The sequence below is a fragment of the Mus caroli genome, unplaced genomic scaffold, assembly GCF_978045245.1.
Source record: "Mus caroli unplaced genomic scaffold, Mus_caroli_1 scaffold_7, whole genome shotgun sequence".
NCBI classification, from domain to species: domain Eukaryota; kingdom Metazoa; phylum Chordata; class Mammalia; order Rodentia; family Muridae; genus Mus; species Mus caroli.
In genome coordinates this window covers 15,804,914-15,815,210 of record NW_028227262.1, presented here as the reverse complement: position 1 = coordinate 15,815,210, position 10,297 = coordinate 15,804,914, and positions in this window count along the sequence as shown.

Below are 10,297 nucleotides of genomic sequence, written 5' to 3'. Positions count from 1 at the left end.
AAGCAGACAATGGAACTAAGCTCTTAATTATGAGACTAATTATAAGACGAAAGTGAATGAGGGAGCTTGACTTCTTCATCCATTGGTTCTCATATTTGGTGTGCCAGATGTTTGCAAAGACGTTCACTGCAATGTACCCTAACTGGGTGAAAAACTAAAGTGAGCCTAAATGTCTTTTAACAGAAGGAGACTTAAGATCATGGCAGAAAATGTATATATGACAATGTACATCATTAATGTCCAGAAGAGGTTGAGTACACAAAGAGCAAAATAAAACCAAGAACATTTGACAAAACATGTCAGTGGCAGATCCATGTACTTATATGAAGCAAAGCAGCTTTCTAAGAAATGTGTTTTTTAGCCGGGCGTGGTGGCACACACCTTTAATCCCAGCACTCGGGAGGCAGAGGCAGGCAGATTTCTGAGTTCGAGGCTAGCCTGGTCTACAAAGTGAGTTCCAGGACAGCCAAGGCTATACAGAGAAACCCTGTCTCGAAAAGCCAAAAAGAAAAGAGAAAAAAAGAAAGGTGTTTTTTGAAATAAATACCCCAAAGGTCTACATATAATCTCATTTGTGTCATTTTGAATTTTATATTATATAAATTCAAACATACAACAAACTAATATTTCTAAGAGGCTTGCAAAAGAATTAAAAGTAGTGGCATTTAAAGACAATATTGAGAACTTAGGATGATATATAACTATAATATTCAGATATGTGTCATCCTACCAAGGTAGATTCTGAGGAATTTGCAAAATTTACAAAAAAAAATCTTTAAAGTATGGACAAGATTAGAAGTTGTTTCTTGGGGGGGGGTTTAAGATTTATTTATTATATGTAAGTACACTGTAGCTGTCTTCTGACATACCAGAAGAAGGTATCAGATCTCATTACGGATGGTTGTGAGCCACCATGTGATTGCTGGTATTTGAACTTAGGACCTTTGGAAGAGCAGTCAGTGCTCTTAACCACTGAGCCATCTCTCCAGGTATCACATAGTAAAAATGGATCTGAGCATCCGGGTGTGAGTAGGAGGACTTGGTGAATTAGGTCAGACCTGAGATGAGAGGTCAGTGAGGTTGTACAAAGAAGAGAGAGGACCAAACAAAGGTCATTGCTGTACGTACCAACAAACCAATGAACTTGCCAAATAAATATTGACACAAAGGGAGCTGTGGGATTATTGTTCTCAAAAGTAGACGTATAGGGGGAAGTGTTAATACTAAGGTCTGGTTCCCTAGTTGGTTTTTTTATTTTATCAATAAAAAGGCCTGGAGCTATTGCTAGACAGAAGGTACATGTGGAACTGCCGGGTCCCAGGAGGAAACCAGAGACACAGGAAAAGAAAGGAGCTTTTCTGCCATGCCATGGACTCTATAGTCATGGAAGACCTCAGGGATAGCAGCCTCCACTACGGACAGGTAGCCAAGGATGTGGAGAAAAGATGGGGAAAATTAATTGTTAAGGGCATGGATTTCCAGACAGTAGGTATTTTAGTCCAGCAATTGTGTTAGCAGACAAATTCTAAAGTAATGAAGTTGTCTAAGTGTTTTTCTTCCACAGAGAAAAAGTGGATAGAGAGAGAAGCTGGTTTGGGGGATGGTTGTGATAAATCCTAGGCTAAACCAGGTAGGACAAAGAGAAGCTGGGAAGGGCCAGAGCACAGCAGCTCCCTGGTCAATATTGATGGCAGCGGATCTGGAGCTAAGCCGGGAGGGGCTGGTAGCGTGGTCACAGCTCTCAGGCAAAGGCAATTTTTAAAATTATACACAACAGATGGAACCCAATGTGGGGCAAGTATCCACTCTTAATGTAGGAATTCTCAAATTGACCACACACAGTAAAACTGGTCTAGAAAGAGGGGAAAAGTGGTTTCTCAGAGAAAGGATGAGTCACAAGGTAGCTGAAGCATGAAAACCTTAAACAAAGAAACTCAAGGGAGCCTCCCCTAATGTGAACTGGAGGAAGGCAGAGAAAAAGGCTGCTATCTCCAACAGCAGATACAGGCTAGATTAAATGTAGAAATATTTTAGAAATATTTATACAAGTCTTACAAGATTACTCAAATTCTTCAAATGTGGACTCCACAGAATTTTTAGAAGAAGCCTAGAAATAGGCTTATACAATAAACAAAAGGTTCTTAAGGGTAGAAGAGAGATGATATGAAAAAATACTTTAGAGAAGTTTTAAAGAAGTCTTACAAGATTACTCAGTTTCTTTGTATGTGGTCTCCACAGGAATTTGGGGTTTGATATTCCTGAAATAACATATTAGATGTCATACAGTATTTGCTTAGTTTGCTTTATTTGCTTTAAATTGTTCTAATTACAAAATGGGTGTGATTTTGAATTTTATGGTTATATTATTATTCCTCTGAGAGAGAGGTCATGTAAGGGTTCTTCAGGATCCTGGCTCAAGGACATTGCTGTTTTGGTAGAAAGACTCTCCATTTGTGTTGGCAAGGAAAGAAAATAGTCTCTAGACCCCTTCTAGATTTGTATAGATAAGCTATAACAGAGGGAGACCTCAAACGGGACTGGTAAAGGTTCTTTATACCATCCTTCACATGACATGAATAACGACATAATTGGTTATTATTAAAACTAACTCTTTAAAAAGGTAGCTGTCTTTACATGCTCAAACAAGGAGCAGAATTTCATCCTTAACTATTCTGTGTACCCTACACAATCCATACAGATATCTTGATGGTACTTAAATCTGTTTTGAGATTTGTATATTACAGAGTGTACAGCTTTGACAAGATTCATCATTAGAGATGCTGAACTGACCTACTTGGACTCTCTGTGTCATGGATTCCAGGTCATCTTGCTTCATTCTACCTTTCAGATAGATCCAGTCAGAACTTCAGTCAAGCCCTGAGCCTTACCTGAGCCTTCTAAGCATACAGAGACTGGATAATAGTTGTTAAAATCAGCTAAGTCTAACCAAATTTTCTATCTTACCCCTCCCCTTTAAAGAATTTTTTGTTATCCCTGTTCAGCCAGAAGAAGTTATGGAGAGTCGTCAGCCCAATTCCTTGGGCTTGGGGGTCTGGTAATGGTTATTTTACAAATTATAGAAAAGTTATCATTTAAGGGAATTTGGAAATGGTCATAGATTTGAACAGGAAAGAAATAGGTTGAACTGACTGTATAGCCATGATCTTGATTGGTGGAAATCTTTATAACTGATACAAACTTAAAATTATGTTTTTATATTGAAACAAAATTTATTTTTATACAGATTTAAGATTTTCATTGGTATAAGTTTCTTTTATTGATACAAAATTTGAGATGCGGTTTTATCAAGGTGAAAGTTGCTTCAAGAGAACTCAAATAAACATACTCCAAAACCCAGGGAAGCTTTCCTCAAAAGCTTGCTTTATCCTGGAAAAAGCAAGTCCTTAGGAGAGCATGTGTATACTTCCTTGTACAGAAGATGCTTTGACCAACATCTCTCCTCTTTCCCCAGGAACAAGCGGTTGTTGGCTCAAATGCATCTACTTCCTCATAGTTCTTCCAAAAGAGTGAAATGAGGCTCCATCAGGACTGAGCCTTCAACCCCTGGGATCCACATTGTGCAAGGAGAAAACTGACATTTGCCAGTTGTCCTCTGACCTCCACAAAGGGATTGTGGCACTTGAACACATAAAAATAAAGAGAATGAAATTGTACTACTTCCAGAAGTTAACATTAAGTATTTAACAGAGAATTTAAATATTTATGAGGAACTCCTAAAGGTGGAAAGCATAGAGTGCTATTGGAGAACAAACTGGCAGCAAAGACCCAGAGAAGAGAGAGCTAGCGAGGTGAATGAGAATGGTTCTCTCTGCCCAGCACCAAGTTCAGCTCAGTTGCAACTTCACCGCACGAAGATAAGGACAGAAAGGGCAATGTCGTGCTTTGAGCCTCTGTATACTCAACATTCAGCTTCCTCTCCTGAGGCTTAGCAACCAGGTGAAAATGACCAGTCTTTCCCGCCCTAAATCCTAAGAAGCAGAATAGCTTTTGGCATAGTAGACTGTGAAGAACAATCACAAGGGACTGAAAAGCACAACTATTAACAGCCTTGTGAAGACAGTGGGAGTGATTAAAGACTGGATAGGAGACTGGAACACTTGACAAATATTACTGAGGAGGATAAATTTTTTAATGTTTTCCAGGAAAGTATAAGTAAGAAGAGCATGAGTAACAATGATTTAAGCCTCCTAGGTCAATTCTGTGCATATTAATGTAGACATTTTATATAAAATGGTTTACTCTAGTTGCCCAGTTATACTGCAGAACTGAAGACAAAGGCTTCTTTCATTCCTGGAAACTTGGCCATACTGTCTGCAAATTGGTTTAAGTAAGCAGATGATAACTGCTGTGAGCTCCAAGACAGTTTTTAATAATGATATTTCCTTGTCATGGGAACATGACTTGACCATATTTATTGAAAAGCTACAGAAGTGACAGGAATCCAAGTCTAAGAGAAGAGGACACCTAGTCCCGAGTCTTGTGTATTTTGGGCCATGCCACTGCTAACGTCCTCAAACTAAACCATGATATAACAGTTGTCATAGGCTTCACTGAAAACTAAAGCCAAGTATTCACTAAAACGTCCTGCCTGTGCCTCTGGTCTCTACTTTTCTCATGAACATTTATTACTTGTTCTTCTTTGCCAACGTGTGATCAATTCTGATAACTCACTGAGCAACTTCCCTTCACTGTGATGTCCTAAGGCTCTCCTCTCAGGTGTCCACGTGGCCGAGATCTCATATCAGACCCTGCTCTAGGTGGAATTTGAAGTGAACAAAGTCTTTTGAGCTTTGGCCTCTGCTGCTGTGAGTGCCGCACAACAATGAGGACTGGTTGCCCGTGTTCACAGACCAATTCACCATTCACTGTTGCTTGCACTGCTTTTGTGCACAGCTGGGAACACACTGGGTTTCTGAGTCCCAGCTGTTGGCGGATATTCTTTGGATTCAGATCAATAGTAACACATAGGTTTAGATAACATGTTCCCAGGGGTTTCTGGGTTTCTGTATATTATTCAGTCAGTTTTAGGTGATATTTTTAAATACTCACAAAATAAGCTTCAGTCGCCAATGCCTTTCCAGAATCTCATGATACTAACTTTTACAATTAAAAAAAAAAAATCACATCACTGTAGTTTGTGTTCTACCTGATTTAAACTAAATGAAAATTTGTTTTATTTAATCTTCAGTTATACAATTAAAATAATCTGTTTCTGATGATGATTTAGTATTCCTCAGAGTTGTAAAGATTTTAGAAGCTAAGAACAAAAACCAAATGTTGGAAACTCGGTTATACACACACACATATGTATGTATATGTGTGTGTGTATAACTTTTATTGAAATTCTTTAATACTAATTTTAAATGAATAAAATTAACTAGCCTCCAGCAGAAATAACAGCTTAAAAGCATGTAAACTTGCTGTAATCAAAATGTGTTTCCTTATCATTTGACATTTGAACACAGAAAGCATAAAAGATATTTAGATTCAGAATGATGTAAAGAATGACATAGAACTAGAAATTCTAATATTATGACAGTAAAAAAGAAAGATGCATGGGACCATACAAAGATGTAAAGCTGTATGTATCAAACACCATAATTCTGAACTAGACAAAAATACGAAGTTGGAAGCAACAATAAACATTTGACACATTTTGCAAAAGAATAGTTTTGTGTGGAAGGAGATTTATTTTCTTAGCTAAAAGTTCAAAGGCAGGGAGAATGCCAGGCTTAGGGGTGCATGACTGTAATCCCAATACCCATCAATATCACAGCTTGATCTACTCATAGGCATTCCAGATAAACTAGAGATATGTAGTGAGACCGTGATTCAGACAAACAAACTTAGAGAAGGACAGTGCTAATTACATCTGAAATTTATTAGAAGATCTGATTGTATGGATGTTCATGCTCATTTGTGTAGTTTAGTGAAAAATGTCCTCCTGTTCTGATGAAAACAAATCAACAATATCAAGTTACTAGAGCTTTGAAAATGATAACAAGGGCTGGAGAGATGGCTTAGCAGTTAAGAGCACTGACTGCTCTTCTGGAGGCCCTGAGTTCAAATCCCAGCAACCACATGGTGGCTCACAGCCATCTGTAATGAGATCTGATGCCTCTTTTGGTGTATCTGAAGACAGCTACAGTGTACTTAAATAATAATAATAATAAATCTTTAAAAAAAGAAAAAGAAAAGAATGACAAAAGACCTCTAAGCATGTAATATTGCAATCAATTCTATTAGCACTGCTTCCTCTATTCACAGTAAAACGTGGTTGTTGCCATGAAGGACCATGTAAAGCATTGTTGGAGAGATGAAGAGCAGTAGAGGTTTTTCTCCTGATCCTTATTGGATGTCAGTGCTCTCACCTTGTCCAAATATGTATGATCAAAAAGGGTAACCCAATGTAGAAATAGCCATCAGTAAGCACATCATGGCCTATCCTCCTGTTTTTGCCTAGCACACATGAAACACTAGGTCTATTTCCCAGTACCACATAAGAATAGCAAAGTGGTGCATACCTGTAATTTCACCCCTATGAAAGTAGAGGTAATGGAATTAGAAATTCAGGATTCTATAGTGACATAGTAAGCTTAAGGCCAATCTGGGCTCCATAAGATCTTAACTCAAATGAAATTAATAAAAGTACTGTCATCACAAAAACAAAATCAACCTACACCACAGGATGACATCAGCAAAGCTAAGCTGTGGGAAGTCCTTTGGGACAAATGGTTAGGACTTTTGCTTTCTTTTAAATGCATTTAAGAAGAGAAATATATAGAGTCTTAGTAATTAAAAGATGTCACTCAATTATAGTTTATTCATATTCAAATCAACAAAATAATTTTAAAGTAACATATTTACCATTTGTGAGATAGTTAGATAAATGAATACTGGGTAGAATTTTAGGACTATTAGGAAATTATTCTGTGTTTATTTTATATGGAATGAAATGGGACAGAAAATGCAACCCGGGACTAAAAGTTTACAAACCAGGCTAGAAACCTGGGCATGTTAAGAATTCCTCATGTATTGTAACTGCCTCACATTTACATCTTCCAAGTTTCCTTGAAATTACAGAGTAGTGTCAGGAAGCCTGAAAACCAATTTTTTAAAGTATTATTTGTGCCACAGAAGCCAAGGAATCAAACTTGAGCCATCCCTTTATTTTTGTTTACTTTTGCTTGTTGTTCTCATGATTGCTTGCTTGGTTGATTTTTGTGTTTTTGATTTGGTTTTTTTATTTTGTTTGAGACAAGTTTTCGCATATCCCAGGCTGACCTCAAAATCACTGTGACACTAAAGGTGACATTGGATTTTTTTTTTATCTCCTTCCTCTGCATTCCAAGTGCTGAGGTTATAGTTTAATTCTCAGAGATACTGCTCATTGTTATGTACATCTCCAAAATGCTTAGTCAATGCCTTTAGACAAAAATGCTTCCCGGAGCAGCAGGATCTGGTGCAGTTCACTCACTGTCAGCACAGGCTGAGATGCCTCTCACTGCTCACCCTGGTAAACCTCACTTCAATTTCTAACAACACTTTGGAATAATGATTTGATTATTTTTGATACATTTGAAGAGCTTACTGCTCTTCAAAATCAGAGGACATGTGGTTCTCAGCAAAGCTGTTAGTAATTTACCAATTACTTCAGGTACAAATGGAAAACACTCAGGGTTTTTAACTAAAAATTAGACCTGATCTAATCTCTAGTTTAAAAAGACAACCCAGCATAGTGTGATGAGAACCAATAAGAAATTTACCTGACAGCAAGAATAATACAACCCTCCTGGGGGTAAGAAAAATTCTTTCTGGAAAATTAATTAATTAAAATGGATATTAAAATAGATATTATATAAGTGAACATACATAGAATATATTTTGAAGGTAATATCAAAACAGATTTGCTTATTATTATCCATGGTAATAAGAATTTAAAGTGACTTTTATGACTGGCTGAAAAAAATATGATTAACTGACAAAAAAATTAAAGATGATATTATCTGAAGTATTTCCAAAACATGACTATATTTGATAGTAGGTTTTAAGGAAAAGTGATAAAATTCAAGGCTTTTAGCAAAGCCATGACCTATTCAGAATGGTCCTTGTAGAACACAGGCATTTGAACACAGACAGAATAGGGAAACACATACATAGAGGAAAGTGAAAGACTCTAAGACTCCCAAAGGGAGACACCCACTCAAGCCTCGGGACAGCCGCGCACCCAAGAAGACACTGAGACTAAACTTAAGATGTAGAGAGTAAGATTTAATACAGCAGCAACAAGAAAGCACATAAAAAGCACATAAACCAGAGCTCTATAAAGCAACAGCAAGCAAATACATGAACTAGAGCTCTGGGGTCGAAACCCATACACCCAGCATGGTGTAGAGGAGATTCGACGCCCAGCCCAAATTTTTACAGGCTTTTATAAGAAAAGGGCAAGGGGGGAACAGGGTGGAGAAAGTACAAACTTACGTCATTAAAGGGTTCTGCCAAAGGTTATTTCCAGGGACTTTCTAAGGGGGCTTTTCGTAACCAAGGGGTCGTGTCCTATATTTTGGCAATGTATTCGATCTATTGGAACATTCTGGGGTAGTACCAGGAGGCCCCTATCTCAAAAATGTTCTTGGAATAGTCCTCAGTTAGGAGGGGTAGGACTAGGTTTTTTCGTTCCAGGAGACCCTTATCTAAAAAATGTTCTTGGAGCAGTTTTCATTTGGGAGGGGGTCGGACTTCTGGGGTGAAGAGTAAAAAGTTCAGGTGTGTTCCGGGAACAATCTCTGGATGGGAGGGGTAAGAGAGTTCAGGAAAAGTTCAGTTTTTCCTCTTTCAAAAGCACCAAGAAGCAACACTCAGGAATCTAAGCACTGAGGCCTCTGAGAAAACAGAACTTTCTTCCAAAGTAATTCTGACATTGGCCTCCACCTGTGCGAAAACAAAATCTGCTTGCCTCCACTCCATCTTAGGGACTGTCTGGTTGTCTTTATTTCATTTAGATTGTTAGTTTTGTCTTTTTTTGACAGCCATAGTAAACTAATATAGAAAAGATAGGTATTTGGAAGGTAGAAATGAATAACTATATTTGAGTCATGTTGAATTTGAAATAAACTTAGAGGACAAATGACAGGTAGCAGATTTCCACAGCCCTAGGTACTAAGATGCCAGCTCCATGGTACTAATTCCTTCAACCCTAGTCTCTCCTTAAATCAGTTTTCTTTATTAGATTTTCTCTAAATCTTATTTTTATTATCTCTAATGAGTTCGTGGTTCACAATACTCCAACACTGATGGGAGAGAAGCTCATAAGACCTGCCCCTCTCTGAGAACCTATTGGCAATCAATGGTTGCAATGGGAAAGTCATCATTTTCTTTGGGGTTTTGGTCACTGATAGACTGACCATCCTCAGTAAATTGCTCTGCAACCATGTGCATACAGACAGCACCAATTAGACTCTATGGGACATTAAATTTTAAGAAGGAAGGGAGGGAGGAAGGGAGGAACAAACGAATGAACAAACGAACCAATGAACGAATGAACAAGCGAACAAAGAAGCTAGAAGGGAAATGTTTTGGGGGATTCCAGTGGGAGATGAAGGGAGAGAGTAGAGATATGATCAAATTACAATGTATCCATGTACTAATTAATTAATAGCTCTTTAAGCATAAAACTCCCTGAAATGCTATTCTTCAAAATGAAACATAAAATATAAGAAAACTCTACAATATATGTATTATACATTCTACAACATAATTATACATCTATTGTTTTTATCTTTGAGTTTTGTGAGACAGATTCTCACTCCATAGCATGGACTGTTCTACAGTGTATCATGTAGTTTAGGTTTGCTGTGACTCATGGCTATCCTGACACTCAGCCTCCCAAGAGACATTTATGATACAAGTAAGTCCTCATACCTAACTAGATACTGTTTTTAAACCACTCCAAGATAGCACTTTTCCTCCAAAATAATATTTATTATAATAATTACAATCATCATCATCGTCATCTAGATGTTGAAACTAAAAGTCAAGACTTTCATACCTGATGTTTAACATTTAATCTTCCTAATTCCTTATAAGAAATTTCACACAAACTTCTGTGTATCTTTATACAAAACCCTAGTGAAATATTTAAAAATAAAATAAAACAGCCTAGGATGTGTTTCTGCCCCATTCTGAACCAACCTTTGTAGAAATTAAGATATCTGTCTTGGTCTGATACAAAATCTCCCTGAAGCCCCTAAGTCCAACACTGAAGGCTGCAACATTG